Consider the following 11,569-nt stretch of genomic DNA (forward strand, 5'->3'; position numbering starts at 1 on the left):
CTCCAACACATGCTGGCAGTTCTTGTGCTCCCTCAGCCCCCCGTGTTCTGCAGCAGTTGGGCTCCCCAAGGGCCTTCAAGGGTGGGAGTAGGGTGGAACGTGGCAACAGTTTGGGGGCAGAGGACAGAACACAGCCTCCTCACAGAGCCTGGTGTGCTTTTCCAGCTGGTACACACACCCTCATTCCCCCAAAGAAACACCCTCTCCCACGTGGGCCCTGGAGTGTTCCAGACCATCCACTCACTGGATGTCACACCTCCCCAGCTGTGTGACCTTGCCCACTGCTTTGTCCTGTCTGGGCCTGTGCCTCCCACCTTTCCTTCCATCTGCAAAGATGTGATGAGCGCCTCCACCTGCCGGAGACCAGAGGCTCAGTCTGGAACCCACAGTACTGGGGGAGGTCCTTATTCTTACCGATGTGACCAGAGAGACATCCGGGGCCTGATGGCAGGATGTAGGGCAAACAAATGCTGTGGCAGGGAGAACAGCACATGCGGGGAGGAAGACATACAAGGCCTGTTTGGTGGGAAAGAGAATTTCATCTATACCAAGGGCTCAGTCTCTAGGATTTCAACAGCCTTCTGACAGAGGCCCACAGGGAGAGAATTCTTTGATCAGACTATTTCCACGGCTGGAGAACTGCATCAGCAAAGGACCTGGGGGATGTTCCCTGGGGTTGTACCTGGGGTCCTTACTCCAAGACCCTGATGGTTCCATTGAGGCACTACATGGAGGCTGCTCTGGCAGACACAGAGTTTGGCTGGAAAAAAAGCAAATGAATGACCTGGCACCTACTTCCATCCTTCCTGACTCTTGTCAACTGCAGCCCCTCCCTGGGCCTCAGTTTCCCCATATGCAGTCTGACATGAGGAATGATGCTCTTTGAGAGCTCTGAGTGCTGGGCCAGACTGTGTAGGCCCAAGTGTTGGAGAACCCTTCCTTTCCTTTCCTGGACCAATGCCGGGTCAGAACTGAGGCTGGAACTCTACCTACTTCCTCGTGAGCTTGGTGCAGAGGCTGAGCTAAAGCTCTGGACTACAGCTTTGGGCCAGGGCCCCCAGACAAGGCTCTGGAGCAGTGCAGGGGCACAGGTTGTGTACTGTACAACCCAAGGGGTGCCGTTCACAACCTATACAATCGTGCACAGCAGTGGTAACCTCTGAGGCTTCTTGCCTTTTTTCCTGACTGCCTCAGGGCTCCAGAGAGGAGCTGCCCATGGGCTCAGTGGGAAGGGATCCACTGCACACCTGCAACATGCAGTATGAGATCGCGGGGATGGGAGGCAGGTGGGGGCCACTTTTACAGACACCAGCCACTTTTTGTGAACCCACTGGCTGGCAAAGAAAATGAAAGGGTGGTGCACCCTTGCAGTAATGTACACACAATCATGCATATAAACAGGTACACAGATCTAAAATGCACACACATAAAACAAATATTATGCGGCCACGAAAAAGAATAGTTCCCTGATGCATGCAGCAATGTGGATGAATCTTGCAGACTCAGTGTTGAATGAAAGGATCCAGACACAAGAGGGTGCATGGTGTTCAAGTCTGTCATATGAATTTCTAAAGCAGTCTGTGGTGATCAGGACAGGGGTTGCCTGTGGGGTGCAGGTGAACCAGTGACTGGATGTCAAGGGACAGGACTTCCCTGTTAGAGCAGGTGGCTGGATTTAGGCTCAGAGGACAGGCAGGGTCTAGATCGGGAGGGAGGGCCTGACAAGGGGAGGTCCTGTGTCTACGTGTTCTGCCCAGGTGAGAGTGGCTTTCACTGCTGATGTTTGGAGGTGAGTGACTTGCCCGAGGCCACCATGTCCTGCCCTTTTAGCTGGCTACCACTGGGATTCATCACTCTGCAGGCAGACTCTTCTAGGGGCAGGCAAAGCAGGGCAGGGAAGCTGGGCTGGCTGGGAAGAAGGAAGGTGAACTGGTGACAGGAGGGGGGACTTGGGGGGGCTGGAGTCTGGTAGGCCCTCACTGAGGTGGGTGGCAGGCAATGGGCGAGACAGACATCAAGTCCCTGGCTGTGCAGAGACACTGATGGAGCTGCTGCTGCAGGTTCTAGCCCTCCTGAGAATCCTTTCGCACACAGTTACCCTCACCCCTACCTTAGCCCCTCAGGATCAGGCCCCACATGCCCTGCCCCCTTGGAAGAATAGCTGGGCTTAGCCTCTGGGGCCAGATGAGCAGGTATTAAACTGCACTAGTGAACTCTTAACCAGCCTTGTGTGTGTGAAGTCAGTGAGTCCAGTTCCTCCAAGGGCGGAGCCCCTGGGTCCCAGCTCAGAGACAAGTGACCTGAGTGACCATGAGGCCCCAGTCCGCACAGTTCTGACCACGAAGGTTGGCCATGCTGGGCTCATTTCTTGAACATTCTGCTGAATCTCAGAGGCAGGGTGTTCCTCTGTCCACCCAACCAGGTGGCTGTGACCCCCTACTCAGCACCCACTGAGGCAGGGACAGCGATGTGTGGCTTCTATTAATTCAGTGGACGGGCACTTCCTCCACACCTGGCTCAGAAGTGATAAATGCTGCGACACTGCCAGCCACGTGGGAGACAGAACGAGGGCAGTCGGCGGGGCCCTTCAGGAGGCGGCCTTCCTGCCGACCCTGGGACTGCCCAGAGGGGGCGAACAGGCCCTGAAGACCACCTCTTCAGGTGCGAGGGCGTCACCGCTCCCCGATTCTGTGTTCTGGGTCAGGGAGCTGACTTCTTTGTGCCTGTTTTCTCCTCTGACGGTAGGGCTGGTGACCACAAAGCACTGTGTGAGGAACAGTGAGTAGAAACGGGGCACAGACAAAAGGTGTGTAAGCACGAGCTCTTTCCTCGTCATCTGGGGATAAGACCCTAGGTTGGGGCAACCTTGGGCTGGTGCTCTGTGGGCTGGAAGAGCAGAAGGCAGGCCGGGGTGGCTGGACAGCTTAGAGCCAAGGACAGAGCCTGGATGGGAGAGGGATAGGCTGAGGCTGGGGTCTATTGACTCCAGGTGTGAGGAGCAAAAAGACGTGTGAAAGTAGTTGACTTCTTGAGAAGGTCACTCTGGCATCTGTGTAGGAGGTGGCACAGTGAGGCCAGTGTGCTAGCTGGGCAGCCAGAGGACTTGGCCAGTTAGGAGTTTGACTGCGCTGCTAGGCTGAGGGGGCACCATGATTGAGTCTTGGTTTTGGGGTGAGCCACTGGGTGGATGGGGAGGACCAGCCAGCCCAGCCTCCCCGCCCTGCTTTGCCTGCCCTTAGAAGGTCTTGCCTGCAGAGCGATGACTCCCAGTGGTGGCTAGCTAAAAGGGCAGGACATTGTGGCATCAGGCAAGATGCCAACAAGTGACACTCCGCTTTGGAAGTCAGTTTGGCAGTTTCTTATTACATTAAAAATACACTTACCATAAGACTAGGCCATTCCACACCTACATGCTGCTCAAGAGAAATGAAAGCTCAATTTTCACACAAAAACCTGGAAGCGAATATTTACAGCAGCTTTATGTGTAATTGCTCCAAACAGGAAGAGACCCAGATGTCCCTCACCTGTAAGTGGGTGACCCGACTGTGACCTGTCTCCACGGTGGGATGCTTCTGAGCCACGAGGAGGGCTGGATGTTGATTCACGGACCATGACAGTGCAGCACTAAGATGTGTCATCGAGAGGAACCGACTGGGAAGGGTCTCACTGATGCAGCCAGAGCTGTGAGGCAGAGAGCAGTCCCAGGGCCCGGCAGAGGAGGGTGGCTGCAGTGTCCTGGTCATGATGGTGTCGGAGACGCGCACTGTGTCAGGACGCCCTGGACTCTGCCGCAAAAGATGAGCAATGGTCAATTACACCTTATTTTTTAAAAGAGAAAAAAGCAGTTGCCATCAAAACTCATATGTAAGGAAGCCCATGCGTCTGGGTTTTGGAGGAGAGACTGGGCCTGAATGTGGAGATGGGAGTCGCTAGGGGGATGTGGTAGGACGTGGGAGGGAGGCAGATACTAAGACCGAGTGCGGCTTCTGCTGAACAGACACGCCCTGGGGGAGACACCGTGGCACCTCAAATTCAGGAGAGAGGGTGCTTCCAGCACTTCCTCCCCCATCCCAAGGTGACATTTCAGGGGAAAAACAGGTCCCAGTGACCTCATCCAGGGCCAGGACCCCCAGGGCATCGGCTTCGGGGGAGAGGCTGGGGAGCAAGGGCTCCAGCCCCACCGCAGAGTCCCTGGGACACTCTGAAAGTGACTTAAAGACAAGGGTGGCCTTTAATTTATTGCCCAAGACCCTTTTGCAAATGGAAGGAGTCATGATTAATAGTAATTACATAGGGAACATAGGGGTAAAATGGGACTGTCTGGAGACCAGCGGGATCCCATTCAGAGGCTGCCCAGGCTGGAGTGAGGCCTCCGCAGCCTCTCTCCTCTGCCAGGTGCACTGACCACCCCATCCTGCCCCCCAGGGAACCTGAACATGAGCGTGAAGGGAGAGAAGGTTCATATCGCCTCAACGTGGAGCCCTGCTCCACTCTCTGTGGTCTGTCTGCGCAATGGAGTTGTTGGCATCAGAGAGCTCAGAAGCCACCATTGGCCTGGAGGTTCACAAGGAAGACTTGTGAAGACTTGAAGTCTGCCATCCCACACAGGGCAGTCACCCAGGCGGGGTGCTCGCCCAGGCGCCTCGACATGCAGCATCTCACATCCTCAGTCCTCTACACAGTCCCTCATGGATCACTGAACACAGTGCCACATGCATGTCAGTGAACATACTTCACCATTCGCACTAGTGACACAGCTGTCACAAGTACACGCACATATATGCACACAGTGTAAACATGGTGTCAGGCAAACACATCAGTAAATACAGTTACTCACAAACAACATTAAATAAAGGGATACATAAAAACAGACACATATGTACATAAGACAGGCAGAAGAGGTCCTTGATAGAGACAAAAAGCCTGACAGGTTTTATGTATATGTATACACAGGTATACAGAGAGAAAAAATAGAAAAACACACAAAGTGACAGATCTAAAGACATACAGATGTAATCAGAAAGACCTCCACATTAAGAGATAGAAAGACGGACAATAATACTTAGGCAGAAACGTGCATAGAGACACATGTAAGTAAACAGACAACTATATAGACAGACACACAGGTAGTAAAATAGGTAAGTAGACAGAGATAGAGACACATGCACAGCCAGGACTTTGGTGTGAAGGAGATGGGACCCTAGATATGCCCACTGACACTAGGCTCAACACAGCCGCCTGGGCCAAAGGAGAAAAGAGTGTCCCGAACCTCACCTGGTCGCCCAGAAAACAGAATGAGGAGGAAGAGTCACCAAACATCCATTGGTTACCTACATACCTGTCACCACTTTAAAAACTCAACAGTTAATACGTATGAGAACTGTTGATGGTCAAATAAAGTTACAAAACTGCCTTTGAAAAAAATACAAGTATGTAGACAGATAAATGGTCATACAGAGAGGTAGATGTCCATCTGTCTGTCTCTCATCTATCTATCATCATCTATCTATCTAGACAAAGGGAGAGAGCCAGACTTACAGATACATAGGTAGAAAGGCAGACTGACAAAGACAAACATATAGAAAAAGAGACATGGACAGATGGAAAGCTAAACCAAGAGTCATACAGCTAGACAGACAAAAGTACATAGATCTATGAGAAGAGAGACAGACCGAGAGAGAGGAGAGAGAGATTGATAAAGAGACAGATACATAGATAGAAACAGAGGGGTGAAAAATAGGTAAGCGGATGGATGATTGAATAGATGGACAGATTAACAGGCAGTCAGACAGACAAGTAGATAGACTGATTAATGGATGGGTAAGAAGATAGGCTGAGAGAGACACAATATATAGACAGGCAAATACACAGAGATCGATTGAAAGACAGATTGACAGGCATACAGACATAAGCATATATAGAAAGGCAGATAAATGGAGACATACAGAAAGACACATCTACAGAAAGACAAGCACGCAGACATACAGACAGAGACAGAGTGATAGACAATGGACAGTCATATGCAGAGGCAAACAGATAACACAGACAGACAGACACAGAGGAAGAGACAGATACACTAATAAAAAGTACAAAGGCACAGACACACTGTTAGACATGCAAATAGAAATACAAGTATATATATAAAGAGATTAGTTATATAGCTAAACAGAAGGATAGATAGACAAAAAGATACAAACAGGTAAACACAGAGACACACACACAGTTGGACAGACTGTTAGAAAGACAAGTAGATATATAGGTAGAAAGAGAGACAGACAAATGGATATTATACATGCAGACAGGCAGGAAGGAAGATGGAAAAGTAACTAACTGACAGATTGTCAGACAGAGAGACAGCCAGGAAAACAGAAATATAGGCAGAGAAATGACCAGAAAGGCAGACAGACATAGACCAAAAAAATCAGAGATTGGCAGAATGACATACTGCAAATAGATAGATATACAGACAGAAAGGCAGATACAGAGACAAACATGATAGAGAAACTGAGCAACAGGCAGACAGACAGACATAAGGATAGAAAGGCTGACAGATAAGTAGCAAGATAGATGGATGGACATCTCCTCAGAAAGACCTAGAGACGGAGGACAAATAGGCAGACAGATGTTTTCTTTACCTATGAACCAAAAAAAGCATATCCTGACTTTTTCTCCAGCACTTGTCTGTATTTTGGATCTATGTTTCTGTCTTTACTGGTATCACCTTGTTTCCTCTTTATAGTCAGAGTTGATACCGTGGTGGACCCCTTTAATTCAATACCATGCCCCACACCTACCTCCAGCTGCTCCAACAACTACTGGTGAAGTTTCAGTGGAACCATCTCATGGAAGGGATCCTGGAAAGGTGGGGGGGCTGATGTGTCCCCGATGCCCTGGGCAGGAGGTTCAGCCCTCAAGGGCAAGAACGCTTAGACCCCTTTACCTGAGCTGGAGAAGGGGCCCTCCAGGAGGGTGTGGGTACATATAAAATAAATAAAGAGGATGTTTTGAAGTCCTGTTTGCAATTACTATCTGTAGCGGGGTGTGTATATATTGGGGAGTAAAGCGGGGGGATGACAGAAAAAGTAAACATCAAGCCTGATAGAAGGAAGAAAAATGTGTGTGCATTAGGAATTAAGGGCTCATATTGACTGCATTTTCATTAAAATGCACAGTGAATTTTTTTAAAAAAAACCCTTAAACCAACAATCACTTCTGACTTAAGGAACAAATTGATATCTGAGTGTTAAAGTTTACCCCTGAGTTAGATAAAGTGGACTTGTCAGTAATTACTCCCCTCCCAGCTCCCTTGCCATTTCCTAGAAGATGCTGACTGCCCCTTGGCTGAAACAACTCAAAGGGTGCCAGCCCCCTAAGTTTATGCTAATGGGCTTTGGAGAGAGGGACCAGTAAAAGGGGTAGTCATACTCTTATAGATAAGAAGTAGGGATGTGCATTTAAACAAACAGACAAACAAACAAACAAAATCAGAGCTTTTGTGACATGTCTGCCTGGCTCTCATCAGCTCATATTCACTGTGCCCTGTGAGTGCCTGTTATCACCACTCGCAGCTTTGGTTGTGCCTGGAAAATGAAGACAGATACATCATGTGCAGGTGAGCTGTGCATCCAGAGGAACCGTGACGGGCACCCCTGCTTACAGCTGCCCCCACCTCGGGGAAATGCTCTGGGTAGAAGAATGCCACGCCAAGAGAACAAGGGGCTGGAGAGAAGGGAAGTCGGAGTCAGTGCCACTTTGATCAGGTGGAAACAGGAGGTCTGGGCCAGGCCTGAGTCCTGGGAGAGTTTGGGATACCTGGTCCAGACGCCTTCCATTTACCCTGTGTGGCGTGTGTGTGTGTCTGTGTGTTTGCCTGAAACAGGCAAAAGCCCTCTGGCTCTAGCAATGAAAAATCCCAGCACCTACAGGGACAAGATCATATAAAAATTGTTTGGAATAGTAAGACTTTCAGCTTTGACTTATGTTTGGATGTTGCAGTTTGACTTTGCAAATAATTACTCTTACGGCTTGCAGCTGAGGCTGTCTTCAGCAAACGGCATGGAGAAGCCACTCTCGCAAAAGGAGTCATTACTGAACAGTACTATTAACTGAGAATCTTACATTATGAGTGAAATACTGCAAAGTTTTGTGATGTTCAAGTGACCTAAAGGACAAATCAAAGCAGATCTAAAATCTTATATGGAATCAGAATACTTTCTGCTTTTTGAATATTTGACTAAGTATATACCTCAAGTGTTTAATATTTTTATTTATTTTATTTTTGCTTGGTTTGTGTTTAAGAAAAACATCCATAAAATGTTTATCCTGAAGCCTTTTTCTTGAATTATATCTAAACAGGGGATTCCAACTGGAGCCAGTAGAGGGCAGAGAAACATTAGTCACTAAACCTCTGCTTGGTCTGTGGACAATGAAGAAATAAACTCCGTGCCCTGGCACACTTAATAATTTTATTATGAAGATGTTTCATGAAAAAAGAGCTTAATGTGGAAGTCTGCACTAGTGCAATTACTGCCTCTATCTTTTATCAAAAGCAAATACATTTCTTGTGATTTTTCTGTAATAATCAAGATTATCTACTCCCATTCGAAGATTTCCATCTTCCATTTTTCTTTCTTTTTCTTCTTTAGCACTTAGTAGTGCAAAATTTTGTATAGTTACAATGGAATCTCAACAAATGATGACTGAACATCAACATGCAAAAAAAAACCCTTACACAGACTATATACCCTTCACAAAAATTAACTCAAAATGATCACAGATGTAAATGTAAAAGTCTAAACTATAAAACTAGAAGAAAACATAGGAGAAACACCTAGATGACCTTGGGTAAGGTGATGACTTTTTAGATACAACACCAAAGGCAGGATCCATGAAAGAAGTCATTAATAGGTTGGACTTCATTAAAATTTAAAACTTCTGCTCTGTGAAGGACAATGTCAAGAGAATGAGAAGACAAGTCAAGACTGAGAGAAAATATCTGGAAGACATCTGACAAAGGACTGCTAGCCAAAATTTACAAAGAACTCTTTTCCTTTAAAAAAACTTTTTAAACTTTATTTTTATTGTTGACGCTATTACAGATGTCCCCGTGTTCCCCCACCTCTGCACACCTCCACCCAGCCCCCACCCCCTTGCCTCTGGCCATCACCGCACTGTCGTCTGTCCATGGGCTATGCGTAGATGTTCTTTGGCTAATCTCTTCACCTTCTTTCAAACAGTCGTCCCTCTCCCTTCCCCTCTGACGACTGTCAGCCTGTTCTATATATTCATGCCTCTGTTTCTGTTTTGTTCTTTTATTTTGCTTAGTAGATTCCACATATAAGAGAGGTCATAAGGTATTTGTCTTTCTCTGACTGGCTTATTTCACCTAGCATAATAATATCCAGGTTCATCCATGCTGCTACAAAAGGTAAGATTTCCTTCTTTTTCATAGTATCCATGGTGTGAATGTCCCACAGCTTTTTATCCACTCATCTACTGATGGCACGGGGGCTGTTTCCAGATCTTAGCTATTATAAATTGAGCTGCTATGAACATAGGGGTGCATATATTCTTTCTAATTAGTGTTTCAGGATTCTTGGGATACATTCCTAGAAGTGGGATCACTGGGTCAAATGGCAGCTCCATTTTTAATTTTTTGAGGAACCTCCACACTGTTTCCACAGTGGCTGCACCAGTCTGCATTCCCACCAGCAGTGCACTAGGTTCCCCTTTCTCCACACCCTCCCAGCACATGTTGTTTGTTGATTTGTTGATGGAGCCATTCTGACAGGTGTGAGGTGATACCTCATTGTGGTTTTAATCTGCATCCCTCTGATGATTAGCGACGTTGAGCATTTTCTCATGTGTCTCTTGGCCATCCGTATGTCCTCTTTGGAGAAGTGTCTATTCAGGTCCTTTGCCCATTTTTCAATTGGTTTGTCTTCCTGGTGTTGAGTTGTATAAGTTCTTTATATATTTTGGAAATTAAACCCTTATCAGATGTATCACTGGTGAATATGTTCTCCCACACAGTGGGCTCCCTTTTCACTTTGTTGGTGATTTCTTTTGCTGGGCAGCAGCTTTTTAGTTTGATGCAATCCCATTTGTTTATTTTTTTCTTTTGTTTGCCCTAGAAGACATAATTGCAAAAACATCACTTCTAGAGATATCTGAGATTTTACTGCCTATGTTTTCTTATAGGATTTTTATGGTTTTGTGACTTACATTTAAGTCTTTTATCCATTTTGATTTTATTCTTGTGTATGGTGTAAGTTGGTGGTTAGTTTCATTTTTTTTTTTTTTTTGCATGTACCCCTTTAATTTCCCAGCACCATTTGTTGAAGAGACTGTCTTTTCTCCATTGTGTGCTCTTGCCTCCTTTGCCAAATATTAATTGGTCACATAGCTGTGGATTGATTTCTGGGCTCTCTGGTCTGTTCCATTGCTCTATATGCCTCCTCTTATGCCAGTACCAGGCTGTTTTGATTACAATGGCCTTGTAGTATAGTTTGATATCAGGTAGTGTGATACCTCCAACTTTGTTCTTCTTTCTCAAGATTGCTGAGGCTACTCGGGGTCCTTTTTGGTTTCATATACATTTTTGGAATATTTGTTCTAGTGCTGCAAAATATGCAATTGGTATTTTAATAGGAGTTGCATTGTATCTATAGATTGCTTTGGGTAGTATGAACATTTAAAAAAAATCCTTTCTTGAAGATATGTTTTTATTGGTTTTAGAGAGAGAGCAAAGGAGAGAGGGAGGAGTGAGACTGGGAAGACAGGGAGAAAGAGAGAGAAACATCATTTGCATCCACTACATGCTCTGACTGGGGATCAAACCTGAAACCTTTTGGTATATGGGATGAGTCTCCAACCAGTAGAGCTACTCAGCCAGGGCTGGGTAGTATGAACATTTTAATGATGTTAATTCTTCTTATCCATGAACATGGTATATGCTTCCACTTATTTGTATCTTCCTCAATTTCTTTTTTCAATGTCTTATAGTTTTCTGAGTACAGGTCTTTTACCTCCCTGGTTAAGTTTATCACTAGGTAGCTTATTTTTGTTGTTGCAATAGTAAATGGGATTGTTTTCTTAGTTTCTCATTCTGGTAGTTCATTATTGGTGTATAAAAATGCCACCAATTTCTGAATATTAATTTTGTTTCCTGTTACTTTGCCAAATTTATTTGTTCAAACTAGTAGCTTTTTGGTGGATTCTTTAGGGTTTTCTATGTTCAATATCATGTAACCTGTGAATAACGAAAATTTTACTTCCTCTTTTCCAATTTGGCTACTTTTTATTTTTTTTCTTCTTGTCTGATCTCTGTGGCTAGGACTTCCAGTACTATGTTGAATAAGAGGGTGAGAGCATACACTCCTGTCTTGTTCCTGATGTTAAGGGAAATACTTTTAGTTTTTGCCCACTATGATGTTGGGTGTGAGTTTGTCATATATGGCCTTTATTCCCACTGTGCTTTGCTGCATCTACTGGCATAATCATGTGGTTTTTATCCTTCACTTTGTTTATGTGATGCATTGATTTGAAGGTATTGTACCAACCTTGCGTC

The sequence above is a fragment of the Miniopterus schreibersii genome (assembly GCF_964146895.1).
Source record: "Miniopterus schreibersii genome assembly, chromosome: 16".
Taxonomy (NCBI): Eukaryota; Metazoa; Chordata; class Mammalia; order Chiroptera; family Miniopteridae; genus Miniopterus; species Miniopterus schreibersii.